Source organism: Hoplias malabaricus, chromosome 4 (assembly GCF_029633855.1).
Source record: "Hoplias malabaricus isolate fHopMal1 chromosome 4, fHopMal1.hap1, whole genome shotgun sequence".
Classification (NCBI taxonomy): domain Eukaryota; kingdom Metazoa; phylum Chordata; class Actinopteri; order Characiformes; family Erythrinidae; genus Hoplias; species Hoplias malabaricus.
Genome location: NC_089803.1, coordinates 21870713 through 21885588, shown reverse-complemented (window position 1 = coordinate 21885588; position 14876 = coordinate 21870713). Strand labels below are relative to the sequence as shown.

Sequence of the window (14876 nt, the reverse complement as noted above, 5' to 3'; positions counted from 1 at the left end):
GGAAGTATAGGTATTGTGTCAAACATATCTGCCCATCCATATGAGTAAAATATGGGGACAAATATATGCTTGAGTAACTGTAATATGTACATTGTTCATGACCAGTACTGAATGCCTCATGAGAAATTTTGTTTCTCTGCTATGTGATGCTTAGTACATATTAACACACATTAAGGCAAAATAATATTTAAATAAACAGAAAAGTAATTTTAATTATCATACAGTGTGGTTATACATTGTTTTATAGATAAAAATAGTATGGAACACACAGTTGTTGTTGCAAAGGACACGTTACGTATATTTTAATATAGTATCAGTGAGACACCAATGGCAATCATGTAATCACCTGTTTCCCATTCAGTTATTGATTAAAGCCCTAAAAACTCATATCTGTAAATCAAAATAACATTTTATTATACCTTAGTTGTTTCCAACAAAACATTGTTATTGCCTTAAACGTGGCTTAAAAGTGGCCTTTGTTTATTATGTGCAAATCTAGGAATATGCAAATTCCAATAAACAATTAGCCGTTGATTCAACGTTGAAATATCGTAATGACTGCCGTCTAATCAATGTTCTCTTAAGGTTGAAATGAAAGTTGAAAAGACGTCCAAACACAGACATTGAAAAGACGACTATTAGACGTATTTTGGACGTCCATTGATGTTATTAATTGGTCCCGAAATAAATTACTTGTATAAAACGCGTTTTGGACGTCCACTGACGTTATCGATTGGTCACCACTTAACTAACTTATTAAGATGGAATTTGGACGTCCATTGACGTTTAAAATACGTCCTTGACGGACAGACTACTTTTAGACATATTTTGAACGTCCTTTGAACGTTCCTTGTTTACTGGGTTGGCCTCTGGCTCTTTCTTCACCATCCAAAAGCCCAGCCACTTAATCTGACAAGATTGGTTCCTTACGTTTATGAGGAAAGAAACCCTGGCTTTCTGACTTTGCCCATTTATGAATGTCTTTGGTAAACTGCAGTTTCAAAGGGGAAGTTGTCTGTCATGGTTTTGACTAATTATTTCATGTATTAAACGTATAAGCAACAACATAGTGATATGTTAACAAGGTTAAACACTCGGTTATCACTAGAGAGGTGGTCTTTGAAATAGAAAAGCACAGTGTGGTGTATTCTCCAGTCTCTGTAGATGTCGCTCCACAGCGTTGCTGTATTGTGCGCTTCACCCGTATTCGGTCGAGTGACATCGACATTGGCGGACTTCTAGAGATCATAAAGAACTACCCAATCACAATGCGAGTTCTTCGGCACCAACAGCCAATCGCGTTACAGAAGGCGGGGCATACGTTCGAATACGGGTGGGAAAAATATAAAACACACACCACGTGCCTTCCTCTGGGTTCCCATAATCCTCAGTGTTTAGATCGCCGCGGTTGCTCCGCTGTGCTTAGCAACACAATTTGGCGATGTTTATGTCCTTTTCTGTTTCTCGGTTAAAACTGTAAGTACTCCGCTCATATTTATGACACGCTTGCGACTGTTTAGTTGAAAACTGACGAAGCTAACGCTCGCTTCCCTTAGTCCACATTCTCATTCGAATTGTCCGTTCCACCTTAAATTGTGCAGCGGTTACATTCTGGTCACTTTGACACTACACTGAAACTGCTGCGCTATTTAAGGTGGAAATGATAATTCCAAACTTTAGCCTGGATGAAGTGGTCTCACCATGGGGGATGATTGACCACTGACAGTCTGTTTGTTGCAGTTTATGTACCTTTTCTTTTGGTGTTCTTGGTTGGAGTCTTAATTTTGTTTAAACATTGTTGGTTTACTGAAGTTAATTTCTTATCAAATAGCATTTTCCACAGAAAGAGAATGTCCTCCCCCTTTAAAGTGGACATACCTTGTATATGATATGTACTGAGTTTCTTCCCCTGAGGGTTCCTGAGTTTCGCCTTTTTGCTGTTTTAGCTAGATATGTAACATTACCAACAACAAACTTTCATTTTTACACACACCTCTCTTTACAGGTTGGTCTTGCAACTGTAACTTAGAAAGTCACCTGTGTAAATCAATTTAGTCATCGTTGTGAGTAGTAGTACAAAAAACAAACAAACAAACAAAAAACAACCTATATCTTCCTCGTTAGCTGATCTAAAGGTTTCTACACTCTATTTTCATTATACCAGCTCCTCTTACCAATTAGATGCACTTTGTAATTGTACTTTTACACATTGTAGTCCATCTTTTGCTTTGTATACATTGTTTTTACCGCTTTTACTGTGTCTTTCGATGATCAGGACCACCACAGAGCAGGTTGGTGGCTGGTGGATCATTCTCTGCACTCTAGTGACAGAGGGTGGTGTGTTAGTTTGTGTTGTGTTGGTATGAGTGGATCAGACACAGCAGTGCTGTTGGAGTTTTTAAACCCTGTGCCCATTCACTCTCCTCTCTATCAGACACATAGTTCTAAGAAATCACAGCATTAGGACATTCAGCCTGTTCCAAGGCAGGGCGAACAGCCCTGTATTTCAAAGTATTCCAGTTATTTTCTATATTTGAAGACCTCCTAAAGTAGAACCCAGTCCCTCCAGATGCTTATGATCAGGTTGAATTTCTTGTTTATAACAGACCTGTCATAGAAAGTTCACTTATTTTCCTAATTATATTTTCTCAATCTGACTTGCAGTGAAAATATCATTGTTTGATTTTTTTGGACGTTGAGAGTGGAACTCAACTCTAGGGTACTTGAAGGCAGCAGAAAGTTTGAAAGCTCTAAGGTGAGAAAGTATTTTCATGCGGGGGGGGCAGTTGCACATTTGACAGGTTTGTCTGAAATGTATCATAGTATGAGTTAGGACTGTTTGTCTCCTCAGGTGTCCTATTAATCTTAATCTTCCCTCACCCTGCGGTTTGCCTCAAATTACAGATTTTATTGTCTGCTTTTTCATTAGATTTTACACGTATGTTCAACCTCTGTATTTTTAGCGTGCAGAGGGTGGGGAATGGCGCAACGTGTGTGTCAGCACTTTATAAACACCGTGTCCACAGCGATTCATGTGATAAGTTGTGTATCCTAGCAACACATGAGAAGAACAGCATCTCTTGCTGATTCGAGCACATGCCTGTCAGGCAGGTTCAGGTTCTCTGAACTGATGTGCAGCTGTTTACATGCAGCTTGATCAAAGGCTGGTCTCGAACTTGCACAATCTCACTGCCGACCTGAGAAGGGCTGCAATTCGAGTAAAGCGTAGTGGTCAAAGCTGGCTGAATGTTGCATCAAGTTTTCCAGGTCATATTGTTTTTCAAATTGAAGACAGACTTGAGTCCTGTTCGGACTGGAAGAGTGTTACCTGTGAACATATATATAATGTAGTAATAATGATTTATTATATAAATGTCTCAGTAGTTGTAAACCCGTCCAAAGAGAACATTTCATACATTTTTCTGCAGTGCGCACTCCCGTTTCAGGAAAATTCCAGAGCCTTTTACCTACTGTAAATTGAACCATAGAAATAACCCTAGGTTGTATTCATCCCGTCCAAAATTTACAGGTGAGGGAATATTCCGTCATATCTTCTGGTAGAGGTTTTTTTATGGGTGCTGGAGGAGGCATTTAGTGATGTAATATATGGTACAAATTTGATGAATCATTCAAGGAACGAGGCTAACCTCGGGTGTTGAAAGACTCATCACACTCAAATCCACAAGATGACCGCAAGGATTACTCGGAGTGAAACGTCAGGCAGCTATAGGTAGGTTCTGTGCACAGTAGCAGTCTACATGTTATGAACATGTATAATACATTTACTACCATTAACCAGTTTGTAATAGCAGATATAATATTTGCGAAGGATTATCACATTTGTTTTACCCATCACTTCGCACATGATCTGTTTTGAAGGGCTAGAAGATAATGTTGTTGAGCGTCTGAAATGTTTTGAGTAGGTTGTTCTCAGAATAGTAGTGAGAGTCTAAAAACTCAAGATGGCTCTGCTGTGTCTGATCCACGCTGCAACAGCAATATGTAAATTGAGTAGATCCTGCCATCTCTGTTATTTTCACAAAGAATTCTTATCCAGTGCGAATTCATCATAAACATTACTGATGTCCTGTGGTAAAATGTCCGAATAGGGCTTTAAAGGCTACTTCTGAACTATGACCTTGTTGTCATTCAGATTTTATATTTTGTTTTGCAGTGCATTTATTTGTGTAGCCATTTTTAATGAGTGCCTGCTATTTTCACACATCAAGTGTTCGATTTGCTTCTTCCCTTTACTGCTTGCCTTACTACGCTGTTCAACCAGGAAACGTTGTAAAGAATCACCAGAGTGGTGATAAAATGCAGATCATTTGCAGAAAAAGTTTGCTTGTTCAGTCTTATTGTAGAAAGTTTGACTTGCTTAGATTGAGTGCCCAGAATGAGTTTGAAGGAAAGTAACTGAGAGAAATCCACAAACATTTATACAGTCCCCAAACTGGTTTGCTCCCGTTGGATGAAGGAGTGAGGTTGGGTGGCCAAATCAAACCTTGGCCTGTGGGCTGCACTTTGGACAGGCGTGCTCTAGTGTTGCTTTCTGTTTTGCACTGCTTTCATGCTGACCATCTGCTGATGTCCTGTTAATGGACTCCTAGAGTTCAAGCCCAGATCAAAAAGCATTAAAAAAGAGTTAATTACCAGCATGCAGCATGAACACAATTTTCAGTTTATGCACAAAAAACGTTTAATGAGGAGCCAAATGAATCTTCTACTAATTATGTGTAATTGCACGTTTTTTTTTGGCCAGTCATGTCATATGCAGCATAAATGCATCTCAGTCGCAGTTGAGGAAAGGCTGTTCCCGTTGGTTATTAGTATGCTGATTTTAGTGCCTTCTAAGATCTGAAAATGAAAGCATCTTCATAAAGGACATCCCTGTGATTACTATAAAGTGTTTTTTTTTTTTTCATTAATGATTTAGAATGTTTGGCCTCCATTAGCTCAGAGTGTACCTTATGTATCTGCTCTATAGCTCCTGCTCATTACCAATTCTGTGACGCATGCCAGGCTTTAAAAGCTCATCTCAAGATGCCTCACAGTTGAGGTCTACTTCAAACCTTGTTTGAAATATTTATTGCACTATGAGGCTGGCCACATATATCAAACCACTTGCCATAGGCTAAACCATCATCCTAAGTCTCCTTGATCCGTTAGTTTCAGTTTAGGCTTCGTCTCGCTTTAGTGTCTCCAAGCCCTATCCCATGATTATCTTATTTTTTTCCCCCACTCTTTTTTAGCCTTGTTCAAGGTGGTTGGATAACCTTATTTATATATATATATATATATATATATATATATATATATATATATATATATATATATATATATATGGAAGGCTGACCGGTTCCAGACCTGAAGAACCATGGTTATCATCTCACACGCACAGTTCAGCCCACCAAAACTTTGGGAGGAGCAGTGTGGTCCTATAGGACTGAAATTTCCCATCTGACGAGACTTTCAAACTGTCATATGGCAGTATTTATTTTAAGTTTATTACAGGAAATAGGCATGTACCATTGCGGCCTGTTGTGGGCTATTTATTTATTTATTTAGGATTCTCATCTATGTTAATCAATATGAATAACAGAAAAAAAGCTATGTGGAGATCATTGACTCACTCTATTGTGCGGGTTTGTCGATTTAACCCCATTTAAATTATGTGACTCAGCCTCTCCCACATAAAAATAAATAAGCCCAAACATCGGTCCACACTTACTGGTGATTACTTGGAAGCTTGCTTGAGAACTTGCTCAATAAAACAAAACAAAACAAAGAAAAAGACTGCAACAAAAACGAACAAGCCTGTCACTATCCAACTGTCAACAACCCAGCCATCCACCACTCCAGGTAGATCACGATCAGCTGAATTTATTTTATTTATTACATATAACCTTTAATTGAACCGCACAAGTCATTAAGAACACATTCTTATTAAAAGTAGATCCCAGGCCAAAAGGTTTGGGCACCCCTGACCTATAGGAACGTGAGCAAAGTGGTTACAAAAATAAATAAAATTCACCTCCAACTGACGTCACCAAGCGAAGCCCCAGATTGTAAGCAGGGGTCATCTCTGTCCTACCACGGAACAGGAGGAGCATCTGGCTGAAGTGTCGACAGAATAATGGATTCTCTCAGCCTTATGGCACGGTATATAGAAACGGACCCTTGTGTTTTATAAAACACTGGAACAGACAATCAAACAAATCGCTGTGTTTTAGGGAACAGGAATTAAACAGAAGGTGTTCATATGAAACAATTATTGGACACAGTAGTAGATAAAACAATCCTCCTGTTGGCCTGGTTTATACTGCACAAGTACTGAATTCAGTACCATTTCTGCATACTGACCAGTGTGCTGCATGCGTCACACATAAGAAACAATCAAAAAATAAAAATAAATTTGTTTTTCAGCCCTGTTGACGTGCACGGATGGTGTGAAAGGCCTTGGGGTGAATCCTGTTTAACCCCTTGGCCTTACCACTTAGTCCAATGCCTCCGTTAGTAGGGTAGGGCCAAGAAATAGGGCTATTTACCACTTAAAACAGATTTTTCACTGGCACACTTCAGACAAAGGGCTATTAATGCTTTGTGAATCAGAGGCAAGATGGCAGCACAAGTGAACAAACAAAATAAAAAATGTTAGTATTTCCTCCTGACCATTTTATTATTCATTCATTCATTCATTATCTGTAAGCGCTTATCCAGTTCAGGGTCGCGGTGGGTCCAGAGCCTACCTGGAATCATTGGGCGCAAGGCGGGAATACACCCTGGAGGGGGCGCCAGTCCTTCACAGGGCAACCATTTTATTAGCTTAGTTTAATGTAGATTCAGTGCCTTATGTCCCTTTACTTCATAACAAGCATGAAACATAGATGGTAGTATGTGTATGTTCTGATTTCCAGTTCCACCTTAAATGGTGATGCAGTTACTTTATAGGTTCATACCACAGAGAGTTAGGGGTGGGTGAAATTATAGATTTGTCAAAAAGCTTTGGAATATGTGATGCCCTAAATTTAACTACATTAATGTCCAGCAGCTCTTCTCTGATATCACTGCAGACCGTCAGCAGAGCACCACTGAAACGCTGCGTTATTGTGTTCTGATGATGTATCAGGCCCTGGAAGATGTGTCCCATTTCATAGGGGAAGATTTTAACCACTAAAACATATTTATATATTAGTATCTCAGATTAACACTTGAAAACAAAGCTTAGGGGTAAAACTAAGAGTTGGAATTCACTCTTACTGTTTGTTTTTAAAATAAAACAGGGCTGTTGTTTCCAATGTTGCAAAGTTCAATCATGGAAATTGGCTCCATTTTCTGCCTTTCAGGGTCTATATTGTCCTAAATAAAATCAGTGAGATCTGAGATCTGGTTTGTTTCATCCAAGACGATAATCAGCAGATAATCAGCGGATTTCAAAGATAATCAATCTTTGGAATTTTATAAAAGTGTGAAGTGGAATAGCTGTGAATCAGACTCCTTCAGTTGAGGTGTGGGAGATTTGGAGGCCAGGGAAGAACCTTGAACAGTATTTGTTATGTCCCTCAAACCATTCCTGTACAATGTGTGTCGCTGCCATCAGGGAAGACCTTACTACACGAGTCGGTAACAACCTTTGCGCAGATGGAATGTGTCACGTAAGTTGTGGCATATCATGATTGGTTCATCACACTCCTTCCAACAAACAACATATACGTCAGTGTGGTCGTAATGTTTTGGCTAATGGTAGATGCAGCAACAGCTAAAAATATTCTTCTAAAAGACATTGAATTGAGGACTTAATTGAGTGTAGACGGACCACACTGAAAGAATCACTCTAATGGAACAGAGGGACCTCAGAGTGATTCAGGCTCGAAAATGAGGCTTGGATGAGCTTCGAAAACCCATTAGCTTTTGTTGTTGTCACATTTGTTGTGTAATAGTTTTTGTTTGTTTTGTAGATTTATCTCTTACAATGTTTTCACTGGATATTTCCAGGTGGTTTATGTAATATGCACATGCTGCTCTCTCCCCCCTTTTCATGTCCAGAGCAAAATAGAAAGAAATAGTCCAAAGAAATAGAAATGGACCAGCCATTTTTCTTTTGACGTTGCACTGATAAGGTAATCAATGAGCCGTGGTTCATCACTGAATGAAAGATGTGTTTGTGTATGTTGAATATTAATAGGCCTTCCTGTCACTGGAGAATTCATTGAACATTCTTGGCTTTTGAAGGAAAGAGAAAAAAAAAGCTCTCACTCTGATAATATTAATATTTTTAACATTTTTATTTTACATCCCCTTCTATATTTTTTTAGTTATTATTTTTTGGCCTTGAATTTGCCTTTGCTTTTATTCAGCGCTGCCTTTTTCTGTGTTGCTGAAGCGTGACAAAATGATAAAACCATGAAAAAGCCTCGGTAAGCAGCAGTTTCATGTGTGTGCCGTCCTCTGGCGTGTTGGCTAAACTGTGAACCTGAAGAGTGAAGAAGGAGAGTTGGTGACATATTGAAAAGTTGTAATGAAATGCTCCTCATTTGAGAAGGGGAAAGATCATTTACTGCGCTGAAACGTCAGTCAGACAAGGAAAAATAATAAATGTGCACCGTTTCAGATTTATGACACTTGTGTAAATGTCTCAGAGGTGTGGGCTGTAAGATCCCAGCAGCGGAAAGCATCCTTTCTGATAGAAATGCACTGGACCATTACATATGTAACCTCTGAGAAGACATTTGTTCACTGCCGCGCTTATGGATGGTCGATGCTTTAGAAATAGCTGGACCTCTGAGAGCCTGGATGGATTAGTGAGTTATTACATATTTTATTTATGAACTTTGAAGTCTCGTAGGTGCTAAAGTCCAACCAAACCTAGAGCTGTGCTCTCAGTAATGTCTTCGTGTTTTTCTACCTAATGAGTTATAAGAGTAGGGAATTAATGGCTTTCTGACAACATTGAAGTTGTTGAATTATACTGGGTATTTTAGTAGTTACTATTGTAGCTATAATTACTGTTTGTCTGCTATTTACACACGTTTTTAACACCCAAGTAGACCGTGTGTAGGAGCATATCCTTCCTGTTGTAACAAAACCTTCCATCTCCTTTTGTAATGTATTTCATTTTTTACATGAATAAAGCTCCCTGAAACACTGTGTTTAAATGGCCATCAGACAAATAGAAATGGCCCAGAATTACTTACGTTGGGAGTTCAGTGTTTTTCTCCTGAAATGTTTTATTCGTACAGGTACAGCCATGATGTTTAGTTACCAGTGGTGGGACATTCTCCCACAGCAGCCTTTAATCACAACACTGATTTTAACTTAACGACCTCCAGAATAATGTGCAACATAATGTAAAAAAAAGAGGTTTTGAGTTGCAGCAAATAGTGCAATAAATTTTTTGATGTTTTCCAGATCTAACAGTAGACTATTCCAAATGAGCTGCAGGATTTTAGACAGCAGTGCATTAAATGGAATGATTTAGACCCACTCTGTATGATAAAAGATGTACATAAAATAATGTGTAATATTAAATTAATAAATTAAATTAGGGCGGCAAGGTGGCACAGCAGGTAGTGTCGCAGTCACACAGCTCCAGCGGCCTGGAGGTTGTGGGTTCGAGTCCTGCTCTGGGTGACTGTCTGTGAGGAGTGTGGTGTGTTCTCCCTGTGTCTGCGTGGGTTTCCTCCGGGTGACTGTCGGTGAGGAGTGTGGTGTGTTCTCCTTGTGTCCGTGTGGGTTTCCTCCTGGTGACTGTCTGTGAGGAGTGTGGTGTGTTCTTCTTGTGTCCGTGTGGGTTTCCTCTGGGTGACTGTGAGGAGTGTGGTGTGTTCTCCCTGTGTCCGCGTGGGTTTCCTCCTGGTGACTGTCTGTGAGGAGTGTGGTGTGTTCTTCTTGTGTCCGTGTGGGTTTCCTCTGGGTGACTGTGAGGAGTGTGGTGTGTTCTCCCTGTGTCTGCGTGGGTTTCCTCCGGGTGACTGTCTGTGAGGAGTGTGGTGTGTTCTTGTGTCCGTTTGGGTTTCCTCCGGGTGACTGTGAGGAGTGTGGTGTGTTCTCCCTGTGTCCACGTGGGTTTCCTCCTGGTGACTGTCTGTGAGGAGTGTGGTGTGTTTTTCCTGTGTCCGCGTGGGTTTCCTCCGGGTGCTCTGGTTTCCTCCCACAGTCCAAAAACACACGCTGGTAGGTGGATTGGCGACTCAAAAGTGGCCGTAGGTGTGAGTGTGTGTGTGTGAGTGAATGTGAGTGTGTATGTTGCCCTGTGAAGGACTGGCGCCCCCTCCAGGGTGTATTCCCGCCTTGCGCCCAATTATTCCAGGTAGGCTCTGGACCCACCGTGACCCTGAACTGGATAAGCGCTTACAGATAATGAATGAATGAATGAATGAATGAAAAAATGAATAAAATTAACAGGCTATGATTATAGTAGTAGCTACAATACCATGTAATTTTTTTTTTTTTTTGTCGTATCTACAATTTTGAAATAAATGTATATTACATTGAACTGAACAAGGACAAAGCATGTATTCATTCATTCATTCATTATCTGTAACCCTTATCCAGTTCAGGGCCGCGGTGGGTCCAGAGCCTACCTGGAATCATTGGGCGCAAGGCAGGAACATGCCCTAGAGGGGGTCAAAGCATGTATTATCTTTTAGAAACTGGGAAAGCCTTTTAGAAAACACTTTAAAAATGCTTGTGCATTGTTTTTTTGAGAGAAAATTAGGCAAGCCCCGAATGCACTGTTATTTCGCCAACTGCTGACGTGTTATTACTAATTCATTAAGAAGGTACATTTAAATAAATTGAATCTATAAGTTATAGATTATAATATTAACAGCCCTTGTGGGCATTTATTTTTGACCAGATTGAGTTCATCGGTATACTGAAAGATATCACAGACAGGGTGATTAGGGGAAGGGTAATGTGGTCCAGATGTTATGTCCGTTGAATACCTCCTGTTGACCGGCAGAAATAAGCAGCTGTGTTTTCTGGTAAGCTGGCTTGTGAATCTGGGCCTGTGTCAGTGCTGTCATGTGTGCCGAGTTCTCCGGTTCTTTTCCCATGAGGCACCATGCACACAGTTGTGCTGATTGACTAAGACGAGCTCTGTTTAGCGACTTTTCCAAATGGTTGACTTTTTGAACTCAGATGTGGTGCCCTTCTTGTACCAATAGGCTGGATACAAAGTTGGCTGTTTACCTTGTTTTTCTGTGTGGTATTGATGTGCAATCAAGAGCTGCTAGCCAAATCATTGTTGTTCCTTGCCGGGGCTGCAGTTTATGGATTTGTTCTTGCTTGGGATGGATTATTATCTGATTTCCCGGCTCTGTTTTCAGAGATTGGAACCCAGTGAGTTTAGGTTTAAATAATAAAAAAATAAAGCACATACAGATATTATTTTTCATCTGCTGTGTTGATACTCCAGTGAGGGTTTATAACTTTTTACAAGCACAAAATCCCAAGTAAATAAATAAACACTTTTAGTGTGATGTTTTTTTAGTGCCATATTTGGGCACATATCAAATGAGTTATAAGAGCATGTCATTAGCTTTGCTGTTGGCTTAGCCTATGTTTTTAAAGTGCTGTGCGCTGGTTTTCCATGTGTATTATAGTGCACTCTGCAGATGAATCCTGTAAAGCTGACTTGTAACATGATGTAGCTCATCATTACAGGGCTAGCCCATGTCTGAGATAGCACACATTGACTCAAAGTCATTTCTAGCATGCCAGTAGTGGGTAATCCAGGAATATGTGTGGGCATGATATTTGGCTGCAATCTTTTATTTATTTTGTCTCTTGGCTACTGTTTGATTGAATATTTTAGGAGCCCTATCTCCAGTGCTGAAAATCAACTCCCGAGCCTACAGCGCTGATATACACACTTGATGGTCAAAGTGAGGCAGTTTTAAAACGAAACTATGTGGTGAGTAAGCTGTGTTCTAGGGTCGGACTTGGTGTAAATGCCTCTGTAATGTGGACGGCGATGAAAATGTTCATACAATAAAAAAAGGATTAGGGATAATCTGCTCTTAAATTCCATTGGCCTTTATTTGGCACGTCTTTAACGTTCTTCTCTTACCATCTGCAGCGTATATCGAAGGCTGTTGGGGGTTTTGAAGAGCATCCTTCTTTCGTGCCTATATTCCTACTTCAGCAGCCTGTTTTTATTGTCTTTCACGTTTCACACAGAAAGAAGCCGCTGAACCTGACCTCAGTCGAATCTGTTTTCAGCCGCCTTAGGCCACGTTCGCATATTTTGCAGAGACCATTACAATAGTGAAACAATAGCCCAATTTAGCTGCCGTTTATTTTTCCTTCTTGGCTACTCTTGTTATTTGTTCGTCCCTAGAAGGGTGAGGAGTGTGTTTCATCACAAAAGACTTTGTTGACCCTCAAGGGCAGTGGGGAAATGAGAAAAGATGTAGATGGGAAAAGATGCCACCCTCACCAATCAATAGGGCTGTTTGGTAGTCTGGGTCTGTCTGTCAGAGAAGCCTGCTATCTCTGTCCTGTGCAAAACAACAGACACACTCTGAATATTGAGAATTTTCTCATCTGCAGGTCATCTCATAGAACCGTAGGGCCTGGGTGACATATGGGTTGGCCCACTTACACAAGTCTATTATTATATTTGTTGTTATTATTTTATGTATATGCAGGTTTGATGATCAGAAAACTAGAATAGAATGTTGTATCTCCCAAGAATCTGTCTGGATACAAACCTCGGTCCAGGACAGTCAGGGCCTCATGTTCAGGAACATCAACTGTGTTATAATCCGCAGCGTCTGAGGTGTCTTCCTCCACACAGTTTGTATTTCCTAACAACTGAGAGTCTAATAATATGTCTTACAGCAGCAATTCATATGCAATAATCCTCAACATTAGTAGAGTCTGTGGTCTAATTGGTCTCTCGCTGTTTATTGCAGAGCTGGACCTGATTGAGAAATGGAGCGGTGGCCGTCCTAATGGTCCCTGAGCTGCTGCGCATTTTGAAGCCCAGTCACAAAAGTGGTCCGAGTTGTTTGAACAGGTAAGCCAGTGCCATTGGGCTGGTTCCAGGTAACATGATGCATTTGAGCTTGTTCCATTTGGTCATGTGGTGCCCTCTTTTTCCATGACTTTGTTCTCATGCCAGTCACATTCTTTGTGTTGTCTAATTTCACATGGTTGAAATAATAAGCCTTGCTGGCATGACAAGTCAATCTGCATAATTCTGTGTGAGGTTGCTGAGGTCTTTGAATACAATCACACTGATTTGTTTGCCACAGCTTTGTTAAAACATATTTATATGCAGATGAAGACATTTAGCCGGCATTAAATCATAACCACTTATTCAATAGAGGGCTCAAGTTGTATAGCCCCCCATTCTGCTTCCATGTAATGCTCAGTTTCTCATGCCATTAAAGTTTAACTGTCTAAAGTTTTTTTGCGAGGAATGGAAGACGAGACTGACAGTGATGTAGATCCCTTAAGGCTTAAACATAGCTACGTTCAAAGACTCATGCTCCAACAGCCAGAAGCAGAAGTTCACACAGACATACGAGATGTAATATGTGTGTCTTTTTCCTATTTTTAGTAATATCATTTGAAAATGCAGGTTTACGCGTGAAGCGCTGTGTTTGGCTGACTGAACTGTGCTTTACCACCAGTTTGGAACTTATTTGGTGTTTCCAAATCATACATTTCAAACGGTAAGGTTTTGCACCTGCACAATAAGCATTAGAAGCACTTCGCCAGTTGTTTTCATACTTTAGTCTTTGTTTAAGGTTCAGCATCTCTGTTTCTTGGCAGATAATAGTTGGTCCTGGCACATTTTGTAATATTAATTATAATGGAACAGGCAATTAGAGATAAAACGTATTTTAAAAAAGACAATAAAAATATAATTTTAATAACTTTTTGTTTCCTAGAGGGAAAACGTGCATGTAATATTTGATGTGCCCTGACTCAGATCACACAAATTGGTTGTTGATTGACTCGGGCAATCCCCTGGAGACATCTCAGGCTGTGTATCTGTTTTGGAAGAATGAACTAAAGGCATTATCCAGTGGAAAGAATCCAGTTCAATATGTAGTCAGCTGCCCAGGTGCAGTCTCCAGTCTCCAGTCTCTAGTCTCTAGTGGGTTTACCCCAAATATAGAGGGGAGTCAATTTTGTCTTTGTATTTGGGCACCACATGAGATACACTTTAGCCACTCAGAGTGGCTATGAGTTGCTTAGGGAATTGAAAAATAGGCTTTGATAAATGTTAGCATGAAATAGTAAGACATGTTTGTGTGTGAATTTACTAAGAGTAGATTTGGTTTCTTTTAAATGAGGCTTCCTTTTCTTCTGGTGCCTCCATTATATTGTCTTTGCCCTCAAGGTACCAACTGAAGTCATATATCTTTAATATTGTACAATTTGCAGTTCTGTAGTCGAGAAATGGGATTTGAGCTGGAGTAAAAGGTGATGAATGGGTTAAAACAGCCTTTAGTAATGAAGCCTGTCTGTCAGGCTGAGCTTGGTCATGTACATAATATCAGTGTTGGTACTACTGTCATTTGTCAGATCTACATAAATATTTACATTCTAGAAAAAAAAGGGTTTCAGTAAATGACTGTACAGTTTAGAGTGTACATGCAACAAATAGTCACTTTGATCTACAATTTATTTGTGGAGCATTTTTAAATTGTGATGGACTTTGGACCTGTAGTACTTGAGATGTACTGACGGATATAACATCGAGTGATTTTTTTAGTAGGGCTCGCCCAACCAATGAGCGAAATAAGAGGCTAAATAACGCTGGGTTTCTAGGTTACAACTATCAACTCAGTTGTTTATGAGAGCAGATTATTGAGTGTATGTTGCAAGGAGCAGCCAGTAACAAATAGTGAGAGCTG

General features: G+C 40.0%; 1 protein-coding gene across 4 annotated transcripts in view; it reads left to right on the top strand.

The window, feature by feature from the left end:
* The first annotated feature begins 1367 nt into the window (after positions 1–1367).
* enox2 (ecto-NOX disulfide-thiol exchanger 2) overlaps positions 1368–14876 on the top strand; it is a 237408-nt gene continuing 223899 nt past the window's right edge. For 3 of the 4 annotated variants that reach the window (XM_066669752.1, XM_066669754.1, XM_066669749.1), the window contains exons 1-2: positions 1368–1476; positions 12921–13024. The gene's annotated coding sequence lies outside the window, so the exon portion shown is untranslated. Of the gene's footprint in view, positions 1477–11818; positions 11918–12653; positions 12785–12920; positions 13025–14876 lie in introns of all 4 variants that reach the window. The other variant, XM_066669750.1, reaches the window with a different exon arrangement.